This window comes from Pleurodeles waltl, chromosome 8 (genome assembly GCF_031143425.1).
Source record: "Pleurodeles waltl isolate 20211129_DDA chromosome 8, aPleWal1.hap1.20221129, whole genome shotgun sequence".
NCBI classification, from domain to species: Eukaryota; Metazoa; Chordata; class Amphibia; order Caudata; family Salamandridae; genus Pleurodeles; species Pleurodeles waltl.
The window spans coordinates 1,469,214,509-1,469,239,578 of NC_090447.1; positions in this window are offsets into that span (position 1 = coordinate 1,469,214,509).

Genomic DNA, 25,070 nt, shown 5'->3' on the forward strand with positions numbered 1-25,070 from the left:
TGTCACTGTTATTCCTTATTTCCTTTCTGTCTTCATTTCTTTGCCTTTCTCTCTCTGTTAATGTGGGTCAAAGTTTGAGTGGGGATTTGGGCAGATTAGTGTGGTAGATTAGAGAAGGGTAGATTGAATTGGGGTAGAGTGGGATAGATTGGGGTGGAGTTGGGTAGATTGGAGTAGAGTACATTGGGGTAGATTAGCGTGGGTAGACTGCAGTGGGGTAGAAAGGAGTAGGGTAGATTGGGGTAGAATAGAGTGGGGTGGATTGGGGTGGACTGGGGTAGATTGGTGTGGGATAGACTGGAGTGGATTTGGGTAGATTGGAGTGGAATACAGTAGAGTAGATTGGAGTGGGGTAGAATGGGTGGATTACAGTAGGGTAGAATGGAATGGATTGTGGTAGACTGGGGTATCTTGGAGTGGGCTAGATTAGAGTGGAGTAGTTTGGGGTGGATTGGGGATGGGGTAGGGTAGATTTGGGTAGGGTAGGGTGGAGTGGGATAGAGTGGGTAGATTGGATGGGGAGTAATTTAGGGTATACTGGAGTGAAGTAGATTGGAGTGGAGTGGGGTTGAGTGGGGTAGATGGAGTGAATTAGATCGGAGTGAAGTAGATGGGGTAGATTGGAGTGGGATAGATTGAGGTGAGGTAGATTAGGGAAGGGTAGATTGGGGAGGGCAGATTGGGGGTAGATTGGGGTGGATTGGAGTGGGTGAATTGGGGTGGAGTGGGTTAATTGTACTGAGGTGGGGTAGATTTGAGTGGAGTAGGGTGGACTGGAGTGAAGTGGAATGGGGCACATTGGTTAGACTGTAAGGGAGTGGGTGAAATGGAGTGTGGTAGATTGAAATGGGGTAGATAGAAGAGGGATGTTTGGAGTGTGATATTTTGCAGTGGGGTAGAGTGAGTGGAGTTGTGTAGATTGGAGTGAGGTTCGGTCAACTAAAGTGGTGTAGAATAGGGTGTGAATCTAGGCGAAATGCACTGGGTAGATTGGAGTTGATTGTGGTAGACAGGGGTATATTTGACAGAGTGGGTTAGATTTGAGTGGAGTGAAGTCGATTGGAGGAGTTGGGTAGATTGGGTTAGACTGAGTGAAGTGGGGTAAATTGGAGTGGAATAGATTGAAGTGGATTGGAGTGGGGTAGATTGGAGTGGAGTAGGGTAGACAGGAGTGGAGTGGGGTAGATTGGATCACAGTGGAGTGGACTTAGGTAGACTGGAGCGGTCTGGGGTAGACTGCAGTGGAGTGGGGTGGATTGGAGTGGGGTAAGGTAGATTGCAGTGGGGTGAAGTGGGGTAGATTGGAATAGAGTGGGATAGATTGGAGTAGATTGGAGTGTAGCAGATAGGGGTAGATTGGAGTAATGTAGATTGGGATGGGGTAGGTTGGAGTGGGGGTAGATTGGAGTAGGGAACATGGGGTCTAGTGGGGTGGTGTAGATTGGAGTGGAGAGGATTGAGGTGGAGTGGGTTAAATCAGAGTGGACTGGAATGAAGAGGGGTGGGGTAGTTTAGGGTACAGTGTAGTGGTGTGTGGTAGAGTGGAGTGGAGTATAGTAGAGTAAATTGGGGTAGTCTGGGGTGGAGTGGAGTGGGGGTAGATTGGATGGCTTGGAATGTGGTAGAGTGGGGTAGATTGTTGTAAAGTGGAGTGGGGTTGATTGTGGTACATTGAAGGAGAGTGGGATAGATTAGAGTGGAGAGGTGTTGGATAGATTGCAGTGGAGCTTGGAGTGTAGTGGGGTAGATTGGAATGTAGCGGTGTACTTTGGACTGGGGTAAATTGGAGTATATTGGAGTGGAGTGGGGTTCATAGTAGCGGAGTCTGGTAGACTGGAGTGGAATGGGTTGGATTGGGGTACATTGGAGTGGGGTAGATTTGAGCAGAGTGCCAAAGATTTGAGTGGAGTGCCGTAGATTGGGGTATAGTGTGGTATTTTGAGTTCAACTGAGTGGAGTTGAGTGAAGAACACTAGAGTGGAGTGGGGTAGATTGGATTGGAGTGGGGTATACTGGAGTAGAGTGGGGTATATTAGGGTAGAGTGCAGTGGGGTAGATTGGCGTGGGGTAGATTGGATCGTAGTGGAGTGGAATGAGGTAGATTGGAGTGTTGTGTGATGGATCCAAGTGGGGTGGAGTGGTGTGGTGTTGGGTAGATTGGATTGGAGTGGGGTAGATTGGATGGAATTAAGTGGGGTAGATTGGAGTGGAGTAGATTGGGGTAGAATGTAGTAAAGTGGGTTGGGGTAGTTTGGGTTCATTAGAGTGGGAGAGATTGGAGTGGAGTGTGGTAGTCTGGAGTGGGATAGAGTGGAGTGAGGTAAGTAGTGTGGAGTGGTGTGTTGTGTCATAGAGTGAGTGGCATAGAGTCAAGTGGTGTGTCATCTCACAGCGTGTCAGAGTGGAGGGCATAGAGTGGAGTGGCAATTCGTTGAGTGGAGTGTCATAGAATGTACTGGCGTGACATAAAGTGGAGTGAAGTAGGGTCACGTGGAGAATGCATGGTGTGGTAGTGCACTGCCATTACCGACAATACATTTTCATTTGAAATGACCATTACATTTACACCAAATTATGGTTTTACTGTACACAAATGATAATGTGTGGAAATGTCATCACCTAGTGTTTGATGTGTTTTGATTGTATTCAAATATTTGTTTCTACCACACTTTTGAATTACAACAAAAATGTACTTAATTTGTACTGATTCTGATATATTCTGAAACATCAGCGCATCACAGAAATACTACAATCTTTTCTCCAACATGGGTACTCTGCAGGATTGTCACATAAATTCTTTCACTTTGAATTCATAGAAAGAAAACTAAACACCAAGCTCTAGGCGAGAGAGCATGACATTTGACCTCTGTCTTTGAATGCACAGCAAATGTGACAAGATAAGACCAATATTTAAAGGCCTGTTTACAGAAAGCAAGTTTGTGGAAGTATAAAGTAAACAAGGTTTGGGCAATGGGATGGACAAACTCAAGCTGGACAGTCTAAAGCAAACAAAGCCAGCAAATAGAATGCTGGAAAATGTGAGTTACAAACCACAAAGTCAATGGTAAGCAATGGCCAGAATGCAATCCTAGGTCAGCTTTCTGAATGTCTCCAAGATGTATTTAGCAAACCAGACTGCTATGCTGTCTGGAAGGCTTCAACAAAAATATGTTCTGGTGTCTCCACTGGAACAAATTGAGCACTCAAGGCACATTGCAAGGCTAGCATCTTTATACCGTGTGATGGCCGAAAAAGGTGTATTTGTGGTCTATACACACACCTCATGTAGGAAGTCATCACGAGGCTACAAAGCCTAAGCGGAGGTGCGGACAAGCCTGTGTATTCTGCGTACATGGCTCAACTTTTAGAGTCTAAACTAACACAGCTGTTTTAAATGGCACTCAGATACAAAAGACCGGGAGGCCCTTCCTCTAACTCTTGTTGTCATGGAAACAACTAAGACAATTTGTTAAAAGTAAGCCTCAAGTCTAACAGCAGCTTTGCATCACCCAGAGCAAAAGAGTCCCATATTAATGGGTAGAGAGAGGCAGGCGTCGCTCTGCGTTTGAAACCTCATTTTCTCAGTGATCTGCAGAACTCATTTTCGTACCCGCGCATCTTGGACGACTCCATCAGTCCTCCCCCCCCCCGAGCAGACGAGCCCCCCTCCCCCGCTCGTCATCATTTAGGCCTGAGCAAGGAATCCCTCGGGGGTTCGCGGCGGGAGGAGAACCGTGCATGATCCGATGAGGCCGGAAGTATAAAGCACTTGGCGGTGAATCAACCCGCAGGGTCACGGCCCCGGCCGAGGGCCCGTAATAAAGACTTCGCCTGTAATCCGGTTAGTGAGCGGGTGCCAGAGGTGTGAGAGAGGTTGGGGAGGTGGGCAGAATGTGTGGGCTCTTATTCCCACATTTAATGCTCATCACTGGCCCGCGGCTAACCTCGAGCCTTGCAAAGGGGCGGTAATGACTGCAGATGGGCGCCAAAAAATCTCATCAGAGTCGATTTGTCACGTCTCCTTCTCATCCATAGGCCTGCGCGAGCGCGCGAGCTATTGGCGCGCTCTGTCACCATAAGGTAAAAGGCTGATTATGTTCCCAGGTTAAGTGAGTGCGCTGACAAAGAGGAGCTTTGTCCGTGGGATGGGCACGTTTGTCACGCGCTTGTTCTAGTGCCACACTATAAATCTGAAACTCCTGAATAGGTGACCACGAGGCACTGACAGAGTGCAGCGGCAAACATTGTTTTTATGACAAGGCGACGCTCCCGGAGGCACACACTGCTAGGCATCGTGCTTTGGCCCCAGTGGGTGCCTACCATGACTGTCTATGCAGTGATAGACACGTTCTGAGCAAGGGACACACCTACTCGACCCCTCTGTTAATGTGGGTTCCCTTTCATCTTGTGTGCATTCCTAGCACACTCAAACAGCAAAGCAGTAACACGTGGGAGTAAGGTCTACGAACTAGTGCAATAACTAGTCAGAGTTCAGATCATTAAAATATGGATTTACTCTTGTTTATATATTTACTTAGGTCTCCATATGAGCATTTGTTGAAACTACCCCGGATTCTGTAAAAGTTGGAACTGTAGTCCAGATGAATGAGTAAACTGATGAAAGTGAAGTTTCGGTCTGAATTGTGTAACTCAGGCCTTCACGACCACATTAGGGGCCAGATGTACCAAAGGATTTTACCCATTCTGTGTCTATGGGAAAAAGCTTTCGTACATATGGCCCCAGGTGAAGTGTGGATTCGACACAGCTGCTGAAGCAGGAGATTACAGAGTGTTTCACAAGACAGAAGACAAAAGAAGCATTGACAAAGCCAATAGGTCTTGCTATGCAGGAGCTATTGGTTTGTCAATAAGATTTAGCAGTGTTGTTCACCAGCATGGATGCTGTTCAGCATGGCTAAAAGTTAGTGGCATAGAGGAGAGTGGCGCAGAGTGTCGTAGAGTGCAATGGTGAAAAGTGGAGTAGAGTGTGTAGAGTAGAGTGGCAGAGAGTGTCATGCATTGGAGTGGCATAGTGTGGGATCGCATAAAGTGGCATTCACTGGAGTGCCACAGTGCAGAGTGGACTGCTGGATAGTGCATTGGCACAGAGTCCTGCAGAGTATAGTGACGTAGACTGCAGTGGTTTCCAATTCAGCGGTGTACAAGGAAGCATAGTAGAACATAGTGGTGTAGATTAGACTGGTACGTAGTACAGTGCAGTGGTGCAGGGTGGAGTGGCAGAGTGTAGAGTGGCGCAGAGTAGAGCACAGTGGCGTTATGTGCAGTAGCGTAGAGTGCAGTGGCATAGAGTGGTGCAGAGTGGAGTGGCATAGAGTTGAGTGATGCAAAGGGCAGTTGGCAAAGTAGAGTTGAGTGGTATAGAGTGCATAGCCTAGAGTGGTGCAGAGTAGAATAGCATAGACTGTTGCAGAGTAGCGTGTAGTGGCATAGAGTGCAGTGGAATGGAGTACATTGGTGTAGAGTGTAGTAGTGCAGAGTAGAGTGTCAGAGTGCAGTGGTGTAGAGTGGAGTACAGTGGTGTAGAGAGCAGTAACAGAGCACAGTGATGCACAGTAGAGTGCATTGGTGTAGAGTTCAGTAACAGAGTGCAGTTGTGTAGAGTGCATCGGTGTAGAGTGCAGTGGTTAAGAGTAGAGTGGTGCAGAGTGGAGTAGAGTGGCATAGAATGCAGTGGTTTAGAGCATATTGTTTCAGAGAAGAGTGATGTGGCATACAGTGGAGTGGTGCAGGGTAGAGTACAGTTGCGTAGAGTGGCACAGAGTGTAATGGCATAGAGTAAAGTTGTGTAGAGTGCAGTGGCATAGAGTGCAGTGGTGCAGAGTATATTAGAATGAGAATGTGAGTTACAAACCACAATGGTAATCAACGAGTGAGAACACATTCCTAGGTCAACTTTCTGAAAGTCCCCAAGATGTCTTTAACAAACCATGCTGCGACCTAACCAGGAATTCCATTATATCTCTGATGCATTGGCAGAGATGCTTTTTGTACAGCCACTTCACCTGCGGCTACCGGAGTTCAAAACCTACCTTTTTAAAACAATCCAAACACTCCTTTTTTCAAAGTTCTTTCAAAAAACATTGCAATAGTTAGAAAGCGCATACCAACAGCAGACATCTTTATACAACTCAACTGTGTTAATTTCTTTACTTTCAAGTGCATAAGTATTTTACAAAACCCTTAGATTTCCTCATCACGCCACCGCGGGTAAGATTGGCTATGTTTCAAGTCACCCAGTGACCTTTGGGTTACACTGTACCTCTTTTAACTTACTCTGTATTGATCTGGTTCCTTTCAGCGGTTACTGTTGCTTCATGACGATGACACCTAAGCAGGGCGGTATGCTTACGCCTGTCAATTTTTTTAGCTGCAAGAACAGCTGATTGTCGGAAGTATCAGAAGACTTTCTAAAGATGGTCTATCTATGTGGTGTGATGAGTTGTCTTTTCTCAACAGTTTTCTAGACTTGAGAATGAGAACACCACTCATGGGGTAAGTCGATGCTGCACGCGCACTTTGGTACATTTTTAACCTCTTTGGGAATGAGGGTCCCAGCTGGTCTTGTGTTTGTAATTGAATGTATGGCAACACAGGACTTTTGCATGATCCTAGGGCTCACAATTGTATCCTAGTGCACCTGAGACGGGGCCCTAGAACATGTCACAAATATAACTGAATGTATATTTTGGCCTGGGTTTATACTTTCTCTTGCTTCTGTACGAGATGCATAATGGAGGCCTAGTCCATCTGGTTGCATACTGCTGTGAGTGCATGGTTACTTCACACGGAGCCTGAATGGTAGATGGCGGCTCAATTTTAACCAAGAAGAATTTGTATTCCCGAGCTATTCCACCTTATGTTGATTGCCCTACTTTCTAAAAGCGGGGGAATGTCTCTGGGTAACCAGGAACATTCATATATGCTCATATTTGTTACATGTTTTATCCAATAGGTAAGAGCTCTCTGTTCCCTCTTGTTCTGAGGAAGCCAGAATTTTTCATGGTCTGAAAGACTCGACTTTCACAGTGGAGAGTCTCTTCAATTGGACTTGTTCGTTAATTTGTGGCCTGACAAGTGGTCCACAAACAAGAGAAGAATTCTCCAACTGACACCTTGACTTTATAACTACTGCCAAGGTGGATTATGGAATGAAATCACAAAACAAACATATTTCACGATAAATTCTTTGGGAGGCAAGAAGCAGATTAACATTGTGTATATATGTGGATGTACTTAAAGTTTGTATTAATTGGCTTTTGCGTTAATTTGCGTTAATTTCTCCTTACGTAACCTCCCAGCCCTCACCATAACAGTGCAAGCTGTGTGTGTGAGACCCCGTGACATCAACAAATACATCCTCGCCAATCCAGAGAAGACAGCGTGAACTCACGCATGGTAGAATGCTGATGAATGTTTGCACGACATCAACAGAATCTGACGTGTTTCAACGAAGGCTGTCGCCGAAAAGCGTCAGGTTTTGTTAATGTTGGGGTAAATACATACTTATCAGCATTCCACCATCCATGAGTGCACGCTGTCTTCTCTGGATTGGCGAGGAAGTATTTGTTTATACGTACAACGCAGAGACTCTAATGGACTATACATATATTTTGGTTGCCATGTCCACTACATTATGTCAATGAGCTAATGATGTTTGATTAAGTCAACTGTCCAATGATAATTGATTATTTCATTGAGGTCCATTAACATATGTGGTAATATATCCTCCCTACATTCCTGGTTGTTAATAATGCATATTGTAGCTCATGTTATGTCGAGTGATATGGGCAAATCCCTCTTTGTGGTTTGATACACATAAATCTCAACAACGTTCGTTTAAGACATTGATCTGTTCTGCCAATTGGTTACATATTATATTGTTCACTCCTGTTACAATGTGTTGTTAGCAAATAATGACTTGCAACCATTAATGCTGGCTTTACTTATGCTGTGTTCTCTTTAACAGGAAGTGACGTGTAACCTTTTTATATACTTGCTGAAATTAGGATCTAGGTTGCTGGTTTTTGACCAACTTCCAGCTTAGTGCCCAGAGATATATTTTACTCTTATATTTTCCTTGTCTCCCTTCCTAATGGGTTGTGCAGCAGCGGTACACTCCACCTGTGCTTTTAATAAATAGAGCGCCTGCGGCTAATGGGAGGTAATGAGTATTCTGACTCATTTTCTTTGAATACAGATCAAGTCATATATTTACACTGTCAACTCAGCGAATAATAATCACAGACAGACACAATGCTTTCATGCATAAGCAATGAGCTCATAACCAGCCAGCGCTATCCTCTTCTCAGGAACATGCAGCTAAATTCTTCTGGGTATCCTGTGCTTCAAGGCAAGTCATCTTTGGGCACCCATCCTCATTCATGGAAAAGAGAGTTGTGCCCTCAGTGATGTGACACATCCGTCACCTGCTCTGCCTGTGCAATATGAGGGAATGAGTGTGTGCAGAACTTTCTTTAAAGTTGAAAGTAACTCATAGTGGACTAAAGCCTTAAAATGACTCCATCATTATGTCAATAACCTTTTGGAACTGGTGGGATTTGGCTGTGCTATATCTGGGAGACACAGTTTCTCTTCATATAACTTAGGGGCATATTTATAGGCCCCAAGCGCCACCTTGCACCACATTAACGGAATTTATTTTGACGTTAATGTGGCCCAACGAGGTCAAAATCCCCGTGCCGGATTTACAGGGGGGCGCAGTGCTTGCATTGTGCCACCCGGTAACCCTTTGCGCTACATTATGCCTGCGCCATGCATAATGTATGCAAAGGGGGCGTTCCCCCGTTAGGGGAGCTAGTAAAATGGTGCAAAGAAATCTATGGGATTTCCTTACTCCATTTATTACGGCACTTTTAGCGCCTGCTCACAGCAGCCGTTAAAAGGGGGCTTCCAATCTTTAGAACGGGCCCCTATGTACTCTGCAGGAGTAGCACCAACAGGTTGCCACTACTCCTGCAGAGTACATCAATAGAGTCATTAAAAATTACTCTATTGCCCCCCCTACCCTGCACCATGGTGCGCTGTATTTAAAATGCGGAACACACATGGTGGCGGTAGGGGGGGTGGTAAGGGGCGCAGGAAAAGTGCCATAAATCTGCCCCTTAGTAATCATTTGTTACCTTTTAAAGTTCCCTTCCATCCTCCTTTGCCCCACTACAAGCACACACTCCACTCACCCAAACACAGGTCTGGTAGTTCAGTGAACAAATAAATTCATACAGGTACCGGGTTTGACCCAATGAAGCAATGGTTTTCAAACTTTTTAATGCCGTGCCCCCCCAGGGATAAAATAGAAATCATCAGGCTCGCCCCTCAGAATTTTTCACAATTATTCTATTAAGATGGCAATATTTAAACATGTCTAGACTTATTTAAACTTTGCAGTTAAGTTATGTTACCTTTTTAAAAATGCAATCAATTGTTTTCTGCTTAAAATAAAGCATATTTATCTGCATAATGCTTCTTTTGGCCAGAGGCTGGGCCTCCTGTGATCACTTGAGGCCCCTCTAGGGGGGCCTGCCGCACAATTTGAAGACCCATGCAATGGGGACAGATTCAACCCCAAGCAGATTAACTCAGTCTACCATCCTGACATGAGTGTCTTTGTGCTTCTTAACAAACATTTGTCAACATCTTTCAAAGTTCTCTGTTAGTTTAGCAGGAAACAAGATTTTCTGCAAGGACAACGTTTTGCAAAATTTCCAATATCCTGCTGTGGACAATTCAGTTTGCCTTACGGTAGCCCCTATTTTTGCTTTTTCCAAACCTCTAGACCTCTTTCATGGTAATAGGCTTGCTAGGAAGGCCTCAGCCAAAGATTTCTTTATGAAAATGAATTTCATTTCACTTACACTTACATTGAGCCATTGCTATTGCAAGATATTGGGACTTGAAGCAAGGACACTTTGCTGGCAGTGGGTGACATCTAATACAAATATACAATGAGGCAAATGCAGAAGCATAAAAAGCCTTGCTCAGATAGAAATGTGGTTAGGTTTGTGAAGTATGTTTTTAATATTCCCATTATAAAAAGACATTTCTGTGACCTAGAGCATCACAATGTGTGCTGACAATCAGTGCTTTCTATTGGCAGGCAATCCAGGCACTGGGTACATGCACTTCTTAAATCTGAAAGGCAGAGTGGCAGCCCTGCGTAGCAGGGGAACAATCGTTTTAATTGGGGTTGGAGGAGTAGTCCCTGTTGACATCAGAGGGGTATTGCTAGAAATGGGGTCTTTGGTTTGCAGTCAGGTTACCCCCTGCCCAAACAAGGACCCTCTTTCTAGTCAGGGTAAAGGAGAATCACCCTCAGCCAACCCCCGCTCACCCCCTTGGTAGCTTGGCACAAGCAGTCAGACACCGGCAGAAGCAGAAACTGCAGGATCGCTCCACAAAGCACAGTCACAGGCAGGGCAGCACTCATCCTCAGCTCTTCAGCTCTTCTCCAGGCAGAGGTTCCTCTTGATGTCCAGAAGTGATCTCATGTTCCAGGGGTTTGGGTGCTCTTCTTATACCCATTTTGGCATTTGAAGTAGGCCTACTTCAAAGGAAAGTCTCTCTTGTTTGTGAAATCCTGCCTTGCCCAGGCCAGGCCCCAGACACACACTAGGAGGTTGGAGACTGCAGTGTGTGAGGGCAGGCACAACCCTTTCAGGTGTGAGTGACCACTCCTCCCCTCCCTCCTAGCACAGATGGCTCATCAGGATATGCAGGCTACACCCCAGCTCCCTTTGCGTCACTGTCTAGAGAGAGGTGCAAACAGCCGAACTATCAAACTGACCCAGACAGGGAATCCACAAACAGGCAGAGTCACAGAATGGTTTAAGGAAGAAAAAGCTCACTTTCTAAAAGTGGCATTTTCAAACACACAGTCTCAAAACCAACTTTACTAAAATATGTATTTTTAAATTGTGAACTCAGTAACCCCAAACTACACATGTCTATCTGCTCCCAAAGGGAATCTACACTTTAATCATTTTTAAAGGCAGCCCCCATGTTAACCTATGAGAGAGATAGGCCTTCCAACATTGAAAACCGAATTTGGCAGTACTTCACTGTCAGGACATGCAAAACACATTAGTATATGTCCTACCTTAACCATACACTGCACCCTGACCATGGGGCTACCTAGGGCCTACCTTAGGGGTGTCTTACAAGTAAGAAAAGGGAAGGTTTAGGCCTGGCAAGTGGATACACTTGCCAAGTCGAATTTGCAGTTAAAATCTGCACACACAGACACTGCAGTGGCAGGTCTGAGACATGCTTACAGAGCTACTTATGTGGGTGGCACAACCAGTGCTGCAGGCCCACTAGTATCATTTGAATTACAGGCCCTGGACACCTCTAGTGCACTGCACTAGGGACTTACCAGCAAATTAAATATGCCAATCATGGAAATCCAATTACACATACATTGCACTTTAGCACTGGATAGCAGTGGTAAAGTGCCCAGAGTAACAAAAACAGCAAAAACAGAGTCCAGCACACAGCAACGACCTGGGAAACAGAGGCAAAACGTTAGGGAGACCACGTCAAGGATGCCTAGTCTAACAGGTATGATGAATATATGGTAGTTTTGGAGTGCGGGTTGTATTTTTGCGAGAAGACTAAGAGGAGAGACATCTGCCACCACTTTAGTTATTTTTTATTTTGCTTGAGTTTTGGTTTTCACAAGCCATTTTCTCAGAACAAGAATTACATCCCTCTGGAAAAGGTAGGAGAGAGATGAGTGTGGAAACTGGCATAAAATAAAATATGATGTATCAATAATACACCAGTTGTTTTGCTTTAAAATATCCCACTCACCAACTCTTAATTCAATCAAGAATTAGAGCTGGACAAGAAAGGAATGGGTAGATTTACTATGTTTTTCATGCAGCACAGCAGACACATTTACTGTGCTGCATTGCTCAAGGGAGAGAACGTAACAGAGCCAGAACTGTTAAGAATATTTAGACCAGCCTGCTGCTGCTGTCTCCCTTTGTGCTGGCACTCTAAAAGACTGTCTTGCATGATGCACAGGCTCTCAGAAGTCAGTGTGTGCTGACCAGTGAAGGCTTTGTACTGGAAACATACCCTTCCAGTGCAAATTCTTATGTCTAGACAAACAGTGGAAGGATCCCTCACAATGAACGTGTGTTGTGCACTTGAGACTATCTCTCCATAGAGGAGCCTTGGAATAATTTTTTCTGCAATATACTCTACTCGTGATCCAAGAAATTAGTCCAGAGACGTGTCTTGCTAGTAAAACGCCCTGTGACTCTGGAGGGAGGGATGGCAAGTGGAGGAAGTCCTATGAAGGTGGACTGCTGACAATTTTAGCTCTGTGAAGAAAATATCTAATGTAGCAATTTGAAGGCAGCAATGTTACTATTTTACAAAGGTCTTGACCTGAAGAAGTCTCTGGCAACTGCAAAAGAATTCATAGTTCATAGGTGTGTTGGGAGCAGTGCTTAATTTGAAAATAAAAACGTGCCGGTGCCCAAAGCTCTCCTCTTAAACACGCGGCTGCTGCAAGTAAATGTGCAATCACGGAATACTGAGGCACCGTAATCCTGAAGCCATCTTGGGCCTCTTCAATCCATTTACAGCCACTCTCTGCCCCTTTAGCTCACTCTTATAGCTTTCTGCTTTCTCCCTTTATAACTCTTTTTCGTTTTTCTCTTCCTCCGTCTTTCCCATATGTGTCTTTTGCTCGCAATAAATGCTTGAGGAAGAAAAATAAGTGCTGACCCTCAAAAATAAGTGCTGGTGCCCCACACCGGAAACAACAAGCACAAATTAAGCACTTCTTGGGAGGTATTTTAAAATCAAAGGTCCCTTAGAGGAAATGTAAATCTTTTCTAACCTCATTGAAAAGGGCTGAGCTGAATAAATCCTGCTATCTGGGTGCAATACAATTGACATTGTTAAAATATTTATTTTCCCTTTGCAAACCTTGATTTTCAGGACTTGATCACTTGTCAAATACAGCCTGTATCTTCACTTCTCTGAAGCTTTTAGAGTTCCAAAATATGTTATAAGCTCTCATCATGAAATCTCTAACTGAAGTAACCTAACAGTGTCTTGCTGGCCTATTCCACTTGTGAGTCTGACACATGTTTCAGCTTGGAGCTTTCGGGGCTAGACATTCATGGCTGGATGAGTGTCAATCAACTTGTATTGAAGCCTGTTGAAATGCCCCTACCAGATTCATGTCACTGGACATTTTTGAGAATCTGAATATTTTTCAAGTGTGAAGGGAGAATCTTTCACTTGAACATGCCTTTAGTATGTACTCAACCTATGCACTGTCTGGTAAGTCACAAGGTATATTAAACTTTTCTAACAATACTTACGTTTCGTGGCGAAGTTATTATATCTAGTTGCCATATGGTTTACAGTCTGGTTAGTTTTTGCCATTATATTTCATTCCCTTTTCACGTTTCTTTATTTATGTGACTTTTATTTTAATTCAGTATTAATCCTTTAATTATGTTTAGTGTGTGTATTGTAAATCCTTATCCTGCACTGTTCTGTGTTTTTTGTGGGGCTGCTGATGTCCTTTTAGCTTTTTTTTTGGTCTGGCATGTGGAATGCAAAAATGAACTGAGATTTTTTCATTTTCTTCTTTTAGCAGACAGTGTTTAGTACAAGGTCTCAGATGCTCACTGTTCAGGGTTGGCATTATCTTCTGTATTCCTCACCTTACCTTGCATCCACGATTAAATGGCTAGAATGTGCATGAACTCTGCATCTCCGTATGGATTTTCCCCTTCGGTATATCATGCAGGTTGGTGATTACGTTTTCCAATAATGTTCTAAGGTTATCCTTTTCCACCTATATATACCTATGATGGATGTATATTAATTTTGTTCACTCATATCTTTGGCTGTACTTAGTTTATGTTCACTTAGCAGACCGTTACTCTTACCATGTCTTCACCAAAAGTTTCTTAGGTGGTTTAACAAACAACATAATTGGCAGTAATTTTGCTTCTACAAATCCTATTCAGTGAGTCCAAATTTTGCACTTATTCAATCAACTTTTCAAATTCATTACTGAACTGGGTGTTACTCGCTGTATTTCTTCCTGACCTATCCATAAGCTAGTCTTCAAGAGGGACTCTCCTCCATAGCAAGCTGAGGTATAGAGTTTGCTAGGGGTCTTTTCTTTTCAGAGTCTGTCTCAGATGATGTTAAAAGAAGAAACTTAATCTTTCTAGTTTTCTCTTTTCACTTTCTCTGCTCAGACATTTTCTCTCTACTCCTTTTTTTATCAGGGCTCCAAGGTCTAGCTCCATTTCTACACACCAGGAGCAGGCACTTCCTGTCCTGCTGTCAAACAAGTTACTGACTTTTGGTAACGCCTTATCTGGTAGAGATATATTCTAGTTGCGGATTCCTTACCTTAGAATTTGCCCAGGCGGCAATCTGGATCTGGAGCATTTTCTTGAGTAATACCCCTGTGCGCCATTAGGTGGCGTTGGTCGGCTCCGCATCCAGTGTCATGCATGCTGGATTTGATGTTTCGGATCCAATATAGGCGCCACTCCGGGGCACTGAAGTCAGTTTCTTTTCATGACTTTCCATGTCAGAAGCGCGGAGCCATGAAGAACACTGACCACTGGAGCTTCAGAACTAGGGCCCTGAAAGGAAGTCCCTGTCCCTAGAATTCAGTTTGCAGAGGGGGGAGGATGGGTGGGTCAGAAAGGAATCTGCAACCAGAATATGTCTCTCCAGATTAGGCATCATCAAAGGTAAGTAACCTATTCATCTGATAGAGACTTCTGGTAGCAGATTCCTTACCTTAGAATGGAAGCAATACCCTCCCCGGAGGTGGGTCTGCGAACCAAGATCATACTAGAAAGTTCTGCAGAACTGAGCAGGCAAAATACCCATCTCTATGGACCTGACAGTCCAGGCAGCAGTGTCTGGTGAACATGTGCAGGGAGGCCCATGTACCTGCCTGACAGATGCCCAGGACTGGAATTCAAGGTGCTAATGTAGTGGTTGTAGCTGTCACTCTAGTAGATTGAGCACGCAAACTATCGGGTGTTTCTTTTTTGCCAATCCGCAACACATTTTTATTTAGAGGACAACCCATCTGGAGATGGTTCTGTTCTGCACTGCCCGGGCTTCCTTTGCACCCACATAACACACAAAGAGTTGATCATCTATCCGGAACTCTTTGGTACGATTAAGGTAGAATGCCACTGCTCTTTTTAGGTCCAGGCGGTTGTCTGTCCTCTTCCTCAGAAGGATGTGAGGGTGTGTAAAAGGTAGGCAAGGTTATGGATTGGCCTACATGACAGAGAGAAACTATCTTAGGGAGGAAAGAAGCCCTAGAGTGAAGCATTACTTTATCAGAATAGATGGTAAGGTAGGGAGGCTTAGATGACAATGCCTGCAGCTCACTCACAATGTGGGCAGGGGTAATGGCCACAAGGAAGGCTGTTTTTTAATATCAGAAGCCTTAGAGGACAATTATGGAGTGGCTCAAAAGGAGCGCACATTAGGAATGTCAGAACCAAATTTAAAACCCATTGGGGACTGATGAAAGGGGATGTAGGAAACATGTGTGTAATGCCCTTAAGTAACCTATTAACAATTGGAGACTTAAACAAACAGGGTTGATCCAGTAATCTAAAAAATGCAGAGATAGCTCATAGATACCCTTTGAGATGCCCAAAGGAGAGCCCTGCTGGGCCAAAGGAAGTATGTACAAAAGGACCTCGGCGAGAGGGGCAGAAAGGGGGTCAACTGGCTTGTTTCTGCACAATGCCACATATTTCTTCCACTGACAGGCATATACCGTTTTGGTGAAGGGACGCCTGACTGCCAAGATAACATTACAGACTTTGGGTGAAAGGTCGAAAGCTGTCAACTGCTGACGCTCAACTCCATGCAAAAGGCAGAGACTTGACAGGTTCAGATGGAGAACCATCTGCTGCTGCTGCAACAGACGATCCTACCGAAAGGGCAGTCTGATCTAAGGATCAATGGCCAAGTTCAGTAGCTCAGGATACCAGACTCTTCATGCCCAATCCAGAGCCACAAGGTTTACTTGGTCCCAGTCATTCTTGCCCTTCTTTCAAACTCTGGGCAGAAGTGGTATGGGCGGAAAGCCATACAGGAGGCCTGAACTCCACTCACGATGAAAAGTGTCACCAATCCAGTGCCCCCTTGGAAAGTCCAACAGGCAAAACTGCTTACATTGCGCATTCTCTGGGGAGGCAAACTGATCTATCCAAGGCTCTCCCCACTGCTGAAAGAGACCTTGCACCACCTCAGGATGGAGATGTCATTCATGATCGACCAGGCATTGTGAGCTGAGTTTGTCATCTCTGGCATTCAGAGAGCCTGCCAGATATTGAACCACCAGGGAGATGCCCTGATGTTCCAACCATGTCCAGAGGCACAGAGCCGTCTGAAAATGGGTCCACAACCCCACCCCGTCCTGCTTGTTGCAATACCACATGGCAGTGGTGTTGTCTGTGAACACCTGCATTACTTCCCTTTTGAGAGAGGAAAAGAATGCTTTCAATGCCAGATTGATGTGGAGCCAGGACTCTGCCGGAGACAAGGCACCTCTAATCTCTGCCTCTCCCACGTGGGCGCCCCATCCCAGGAGTGACGAATCAGTCACTACCATGAGATCTGGTTGGGGAAAGGAGAGGGTTCTCCCTCTAAACCAATCATGGTTTGTTAGCCACCTCTGCAGATCTTGCCCAGTTCCTGCTGAGATCTGGAGCATGTTAGAGAGAATCCTCTGATGCTGCACCCACTGGAACTTCAGGTCCCAGTGTAGAGCTCACATATGCCATCTGGCCTGTGTCACCAGCAGGATACAGGAGACCATGAGGCCCAGCATCCTTTGAGGCATTCTCACAGAAAAACAGGATAGAGGCCAAAACTTCGGTATCATAGCCTGAATATCCTGGACTCACCTCTCGGGGGAATAAGCCCGAAAATTCACCCTGTCCAGAACAGCTGCGATTAAAGGCAGCATCTGAGAGGGATTGAGGTGTGACTTTGGCACGGTTATATTGAACCCCTGCAAATGCGGGAGGTCATCCGTAGTCTGGAAATGGGACACAGCAGCCTAGGGTGAGCCTGCCTTCAACAGAAGTCGTCAAGGTGGGGGAAGACTGATACCCCTGACCTGCGCAGATGAGCTGAGACCACCACCATCTCCTTGGTGAACACCCGAGGGGCACTGATAAGGCTGAAGGGCAGCCCGGTAAACTGAAAGTTCTAGTAGCATACTGTGAATGGCAAGTAACGTCTGTGGGCAGGCAGGATGGGGACATGAAAATAAGCATCCTGCAAGTCCAACGCTACCATCTAGTCTCCTGGGTCCAAAGCAGATAAGACCTGACCCAGAGTGAGCATTATGAACTTCTCCTGTTTGAGGAGGAGATTGAGGGATCGAAGGTCTAGGATAGGGCAGAGGCCCTTGTCCTTTTTGGGCACCAGAAAGTAGCGGGAATAACAACCAAAACCTACTTCTGGCACAGGGACCCTCTCTATTAATCCCTTGGCCAAGAGAGCCGTAACCTCCTTGTGGAGAAGTGCCAGGTGATCCTTCGTCATCTGATCGTAGGTTGGTGTCATGTATAGAGGGATAGTCTTGAAGGGGAGGGAGTAGCCCCTTTGGACTAGTTTCAAAACCCACCTGTCTGATGTGATAGACTGCCAGCTGGGCAGGTGATGGCAAATCCTGCCTCCAACTGATCCCTGGTGGCGAAGCGTCAGACTAGGAAGGTTTGGAGGTCACTTCAGAGGGGGGATGCGGTAGACTGGCTAGACCGCTGGATCCCTGATCCACAACGAAGGTGGATCCCACGTTCATGCAGAGGCTGGACAGCACGTACGGCACAGTGGCTAGAGAGGAATGGGCATGGTTGAACACCCTTTCTGTAGCACAAAGAGATGAAAAGCTCACTGAGGGGGTGAGGTGAGAGACAGCTGCAAGGCCTAAGGACCTGGCCGTAGCTTGGGACTACTTAAAGCGCTCAAGCACCGAGCCTGCTGTATCTCTGAAGAGACAGATGCCATGTCTATAAGGGTGGTTTGGACATCCCCCAAAAAGCCAGGTGTGATTCCTCAAGGCCACCAAAGATTCAACCGATCTGACTAGTGAGTAGGTCATATCAAGCCATACATCTCTCCCATCAGCAACAGGTTGGGCGAAAATGGTGCAGGCCTCCTCCAGGACCTGTGGCAGCACCTGCGTAACTGTGTCCCATAAAGTATGGGTGTTGCAGCCCAAAAGGCATTTGGTGTTCAAGGACCACAAAGCCAGGCTAGAGGAGGAAAACCTCTCCTTCTCAAGTTGGTCCAGCCTCTTGAATTCCCTATCCAGGCGTGCAGAAGGGAATGCACCCGGAGATGTGGAGGCTTGGATAACCAAGCTCTCAGGGGTTGGGTGTTGCATCAGGAACACAAGGTCATTTGAAGCAGATCTATAATGTTCACAGGAGCCCCTCTGCTGAGTTTGGACCAGGTCCCCAACAGGACATCAGTAGGGGCTTCATTGAAGGGCAAAAGGGGTTCAGAAGAGAAAGCCCCTCCTAACAAGAGGTTAGTTATGACTGCCACCAAAGGCAGCTCCAGGCCCAGGACTTTGGCTGCTCGCCGCACCATCATTGGAAAGGACGCTCCCTCCTTCATAGCCATGGTGGGGGGAGAAAGCATGCCCATGTCAGAGGATTTGTCCAGACCACTGGCCTCATCCAGGTCCATCCATCAGTCCATGGGATCTCCCAGCTGTATTCTAAGGGGTCTAGAGTCCCCTCACATCCCTCATTGTACCCTAACCCATAGGAAACAGAGTAGGATCCAACATAGGGAGCAGGCCCCTGCCAAAGTCGGAGTCTGTTTCACACAATGCCAATCCGGCTCCATGTCGGAGTTGGCAATAAAGATGGGGTCAACACCACCTGAGAGCATGTGTGGCATCGGGAGCATCAACATCGGAACCGGCATCAGGGAAGATCCAGTTGCTATGACCGATGCCGGTTTGGATCGCACCGGGGTGGTACCTATGTAGGACCTGCGATGTCATATCTAGTGCGCAATACACAAATGACGGATGCGGAGCTGGCTGACGCCATCTAACGGCGCTCAGGGGTACTGCTCAAGAAAAATCTCCAGAACCAGTAAGAAATTTGCAACTAGAATTCTCTATCAGATAGATAGATACTCAAAGTCCCACTACCTACTCTACAGATGGAGGGGCAAAACTACATCAAACCTTAGGGAGTAGCAGTAGGCCTCACCACTTCCTGCTTCTCTCTGCTGTGTTTGAAGGGGTCTTTGTAGCTTTTTATTTAATAATTTGCTTTTCATTTTTTATGGTCATAGGGTGGATTGGTTCTAGCCTAGTGGCTCTATGGAAAGATCCTCAGAGGCTATCTGCCCTGGTAAGTGACTCCGCAGCCTGTCTCAAGTTAATTAATGGGCAACCTCGCAGACCTTGCGGCCGACCCCGGCGTGCATGGCAGAATGTGCGGCGCAGGGTTGGGTGCTTATAGGAAGATGTTAGTGAGTATATGCTAGTGAGTTCTATACAGTGCTCATTCACCATTCGGTTTCATGGTGCTGAGAACCCGGAAGTGTGGAAGGTGCTGTACCTGAGTGATTAGTTATGAGCTTGTGTGAATAACCAGGTTTTCAGCAATTATCTGAACTTTTGATAACAGGTGGCATGTCTGATTTCTGGGGGGAAAGAATTCCACATGTTAGGAGCAAGAACTGAAAATGTGGCTCCGCCAGTGCTCTTCCTATTAAATTTGTGAACTGACATGTAACTTAAATGTGAGGAGCTCAAGCTGTGGTTGGGAGTGTATTTCAGAATGCGGGAGGTGATAAGGGCCAGACTTTTGTTATTGAGCATTTTATAAATGATGCAGACTGTCTTTTATACTATTCTTTGAGCCACTGGTAGCCAATGGAGCTTTTTCAAGGATGAGCACCAATTGGGAAGTTTATGTAGGAGTTGTGCCACCTGATTCTAGACCATTTGTAGCCTGTTCATGAGGCATTTGGGAAGGCCAGCATATACGGAGTTAGCATAGTCTACCCTGGAAATTACCAGTGCAATGACAGTGAGTGAGGGCCTCAGGTGTTAGGAATTTGGCTATTTTCCTAATTCGCCAGAGCATATAAAAAGATCCAGAAACTACTGCTGCTATTTGAGGTTTCTTTGATAAGTCATTGTCAATGATCACTTTGAGGATCTTTACAGATATCTGGGGAAGACTCCATCTCAGAGGACCAGAAAGATGCAGACCAATAATCACCATCACTTTTAGTGATAACAATTTCAGTTTTTTTCTGAATTCAGTTTAAGGTGATTGCTCTTCATCCAATTGCACATGAATAGCATGGTAGTTTGGATGAATTATTTAGTTTCTTGAGAGTTGTCAATTTTGAAAAAGGCCCCCATGGTCCCAGCCAGTTCCCGACTCCTGTGGGAGCCGGCATTGCTCCAGCACAGAGGGAACTGCTTTAAATAGCAGCTCCTTGCATGGGGGAACAATGTTTTCATCTCTTTCTCTGTCTGCATGTTAGCGGGCAGAGAAAGAGATAAAAACTCCACTTTCAGCAAGTGGGAGCTGTTTGACAGCCCCTGCTTGCTGAAAGCGGAGTTATGTTTGCTTTTGCTTGGCGGGAGCTGTCAGCCCCTACTACGCACAATCAGCAATGAGTGTGTAGGCTGTATAGAATCTATTCCTTCCAGAAACCTAAACTCCATCAGGGGGGAAGACTCTACTACAGTAGTTTGTACTCAGTGGACAGAGTGTGCTTAGTGCCCACTCCCTCCAGACATACAAGCACTATTATGTGTGTGCAGCCCACATCCTTCATAGACCTAAACCCCATTTGAAGGGAAAACTGTTAATCTGCATTGTAGGTGCCCAATATGCAGAATATATATAGAGCCCACTCGCTCCAGACATGCAATTGCTGTTAGATAGGCAAGCTCCTACTACGAACAGTCTGTGCTCAGAGTGCAGACTGTGCATAGGGGCCACTTGCTGAAGGCATGCAAGCGCTATTAGGGGACAAGCAGACCTGCAAATTCATACATTTATTTTACTGTCTGAGGAGGGGTGGAGCCTCAGAGAGAGCAGTACATTGTGCTGACAAATACCTAAATGCACTCTGCCCCTCACCAAGCCCCCCACCTGCTCCAGAAAAACCCAACAAAAAACAAAGGGTCACCGCTGAAGCTGTCGCTGATGTCCTGGGGTGTTTTTCACACCACTTAATGAATATCGGCTGCTCAGAGGTTCCAAAGAAAGCCACTTTGTTCAGTGGTTTTAAGCTTGTTTTCTCTGCCTTTGTGTTATTTCAGCTCCTCAGAGGTACTACCCACAGCCTTTGTCTTGTGGACAATTGTACACGGAGAGCCTGCACCTTCCACAGACTCAAGCCTCCTTCAAAGGCCAGGCATTTTGCAAAAAATTACACTTATTAGCAGTGTAGAAGCTATTACAATTTTCCTGTAGATCTAGCTCACTAAATATTTTCAGTGTCAGAAGCATACAACAAACTGTCACACTGATTGGATGATGCCACTAGTGATGTCATCAGTGTTTCCATCAATAATATAATTCGAAATGTCATCAGTGATGTCATCAATGATGTCTTTGAACATGTCACGAGTGATGTAATATGTGAGGTCATAAGGAGTGCATGGAAGTGGCACCATTTCTAGTTAGCTCAGTAAGCTATAGCTAGTAAATTTCATGTTTTTTTATTTTAGTTTAAAATTGCATTTTCAACGAACATCTCCAAAGAGCTATAACCTTTGTTTTTTCAGTGAATCTTGAAGATTTGTTTAATTTAACATAAAGTAACAAATTATTACCACCCGTAACTATGTTGTCACTTTAACCTTTGTTTTATTTCAGTGAACATATATATATATATATATATATATATATATATATATATACATATATATATATATATATATATAGTTTGTAAATGTGAAAAATATTACAGCCTAATTTCATGCCTTTTGTCTGACTATAGCAAGGAAGACCAATATGCTATTGCAATGCAGGCCAATGTCTTCTGCTGACTAGCCCTCCCATTGACTACAAGAAGACTGCTCTGAGAAGCTGTTGCTATTTTTCCTGGTTGTCTGCAGCACATAGCGGATGTCTGCAGCCAGCCTTATTACCCATTCAGATTACTGCGCCTCCCGCTGTAGGCTCCGTCATTTCCATCACAGGCCTTGCCACAGACACAATCAAATTTGGGTCAACTGCTTTCTTCAAAAGTACATTACAACTCAAATACTCAAGACAAAACATTATTATTTTTTACACTAGGGATATATTAGTGTGGGGAAATGGCTTGCACATTAGCATCCCCGGCTCTGCATATTAATTTACACTCACTGCCGCGTCTCCCCTTCCCGCCAGTCCCTTGTACGGGATTCTGCAGGCAAGTGCCTCACGCAAGGAAAGGACATTAGCTCTAATGATAATGATAATAAGGCCTGCCTGAAATGATATGGACAATTTCTTTTTCTAGCCTCTCTGAGCAATGTGAACGACTCCTGTCTTCACCCGTGCCCATTGCAACCTGCCGGCATTGACGCAAGAGTAAGACATATCAACACTTTCCATTCTACCCAAGACATGGGTGACATGCTCTCTTTCATCAACTTATTTGATGAAGTTGCCAATTTTCTTCTTGAGAGCCAGATTTCCCAAATTATTGGTGGGGCCCAACCCCAGGTCACGTGTGATGCCCAGCATGGACAGTAGAATTCCTGGACTAATGTTCCTGATGATCCATGGGAAAGACCCCGGAATGGCCACAAGCCACAGAATCCTGAACCTTTGATAGATCAATCGTTTGTTTTATATACAGTAAACTGAGGACACCCAGACTGTCCTCCTTTGTACACAGGAAGCAGCGTACAAGTATAAGAAAAAGGGTGGGACCAATAGAGTCAATGATGAAACATTATTATCTTTATAACCCTTCTCTGCAATCATAGCTGTGGTATGTATTGTGACTTATAGATTGCATATGCATGCACATATTCGATGAAGAGACTGTTATCCTACATAAACTGTATATTCACGTCTATCTACCGGCCACTGCAAAACCGTGACATTTCAGACAATACATGAGTCCACATTTAAGAAATAATGCATGCATCTATAAACATCCAATCATACTTTACATGCCATAAATCTCAAACCATGGATCGCTATGCATTGATTTTACCCTTTATGTGTGGAAGTCCTCAAGTTAATGTCTGTGATGACGTAGTCAAATGCACTTATTTGTGGAATGCTTCTGCAATCTCTCACACAGTGATCATCCCAGTTTGACTTCATGAAATGTGTTATTATTTTTCTAGAGTGGCCTTCTGACTGAGTGAGTGCTACACGAAAACAGTAATAAGCTACATATTATCAAACAAATGTTGAAGAAATGTGAAGGTTATGTCGCCTCTTATAAATATCATGCATATTTCCCACTTGTTAAGTAGTTATTCACCTTGTAAATGACACAGAATAACAACATTTTAAAACAAGAAAGGTAAGCTTTGGAAATACATTTAAAAAAAAGACCTGATAAGAGTGACTGACAGCTTGCGTTTGTATATACGTATTTGACTCCCTTCACAGCCTATTGAATGGTAAGAACCAGTGCTTAATTTGTGGTTGTTTTTTCCGGTACTGAGCATCAGCACTTATTTTTGAGGGCCAGCGCTTATTCTTCTGCCTCAAGCATTTGCTGCGAGCAAAAGACACATATAGGAAAGACGGAGGAAGAGAAAAACGAAAAAGCGTCACAAAGGGAGAAATCAGAAAGCTGCTAGAGTGAGCTGAAGGGGCAGTACATGCTTGAGTCAGAAAAACAAGTGCCGGCCCTCAAAAATAAGTGCCAGTGCCCCACACCGAACTAAGAACTGGGTGGGACTCAGTCTAACAGGTACGCAAAGCTTTGTGCCTGTGATTCCACCTACAGAATGAGCGACTTAACAATTCAATGCTACTTTTCTACAAATCAAGTAGACTCCATTGGAATTAAGTATAAACCCATTGTGTGTCTTCTTTCTCATGAACAGATGTCTTGCCTCAATGGGATGTTGGGTCAAAGCAAATTTAATGATCTGTGTTCTTGAAAGGGAGATTGCCTACATATCCATGGGCTCTTTGTCTTTCCCTTTGATTAAATGAGAACACAAAGAATCTGAGGGTGTAATGATGTAAATTATTGGTTAAAGTTTCCTGGTTTCAGATGGAATAATTTCGATGTGGCTGCAATACTGAAGGGTAACCTGGTAATTAATGAGCAGCATGTTTGGGATTTTAGCAAGCTCTGGTGGGACTTTGTATTGTTGAGTGTGTGGCAGATGGTTGTTCTTACCATAATCACATAAATCTTGCTGATGAAATCCGACGAGGAAGAGAAAATTGTTAGGTATGCTATTACAACCTGATCTACTATTGTCATTAAGTTGCATTCTAAAAAATAAGAGTGGTTCCTTTTATGTTGACCTTGGTGGCAGATGTAGCTTCAAGCGGTGAGGACTAGTTGCTGTTGGTGACTGACATTACCTTTTGAAAGCATTCTTTTAAAAATGCATATTAGCATTTAAAATGCCAGGCACATCAGGGTGATGTTAGATAATTCACAACATAGCTGAGCTTTCAGACTCTTTTTTTGAGCTAAAGGGGCTTTACCACTCCCAGAAATTGTACCAATCTAGTCCACAAGAACTGATCAAGATTGGTAGATTGTCCTAGATATTACTATAGATAGATTCAAGGCAAAACAAAGTATGTCTGAAGCGTAGTAGGCAATACTGTTCTTAAGATGAGCAAAATCCATTCAGCTGTGTTACTAATAGGGGTCTACACTGTCAATTCTTACTATGCTTTTTTAGTAGACATTTGTTGGGAATCCGATTGGTAAACCAGGGAGGGAGAAAGGTCAAAATCTTGACGTATGTTGTAATTGAGCCCCCATCAGAAACACCAATATATTGATGTTGAACAGCAAGT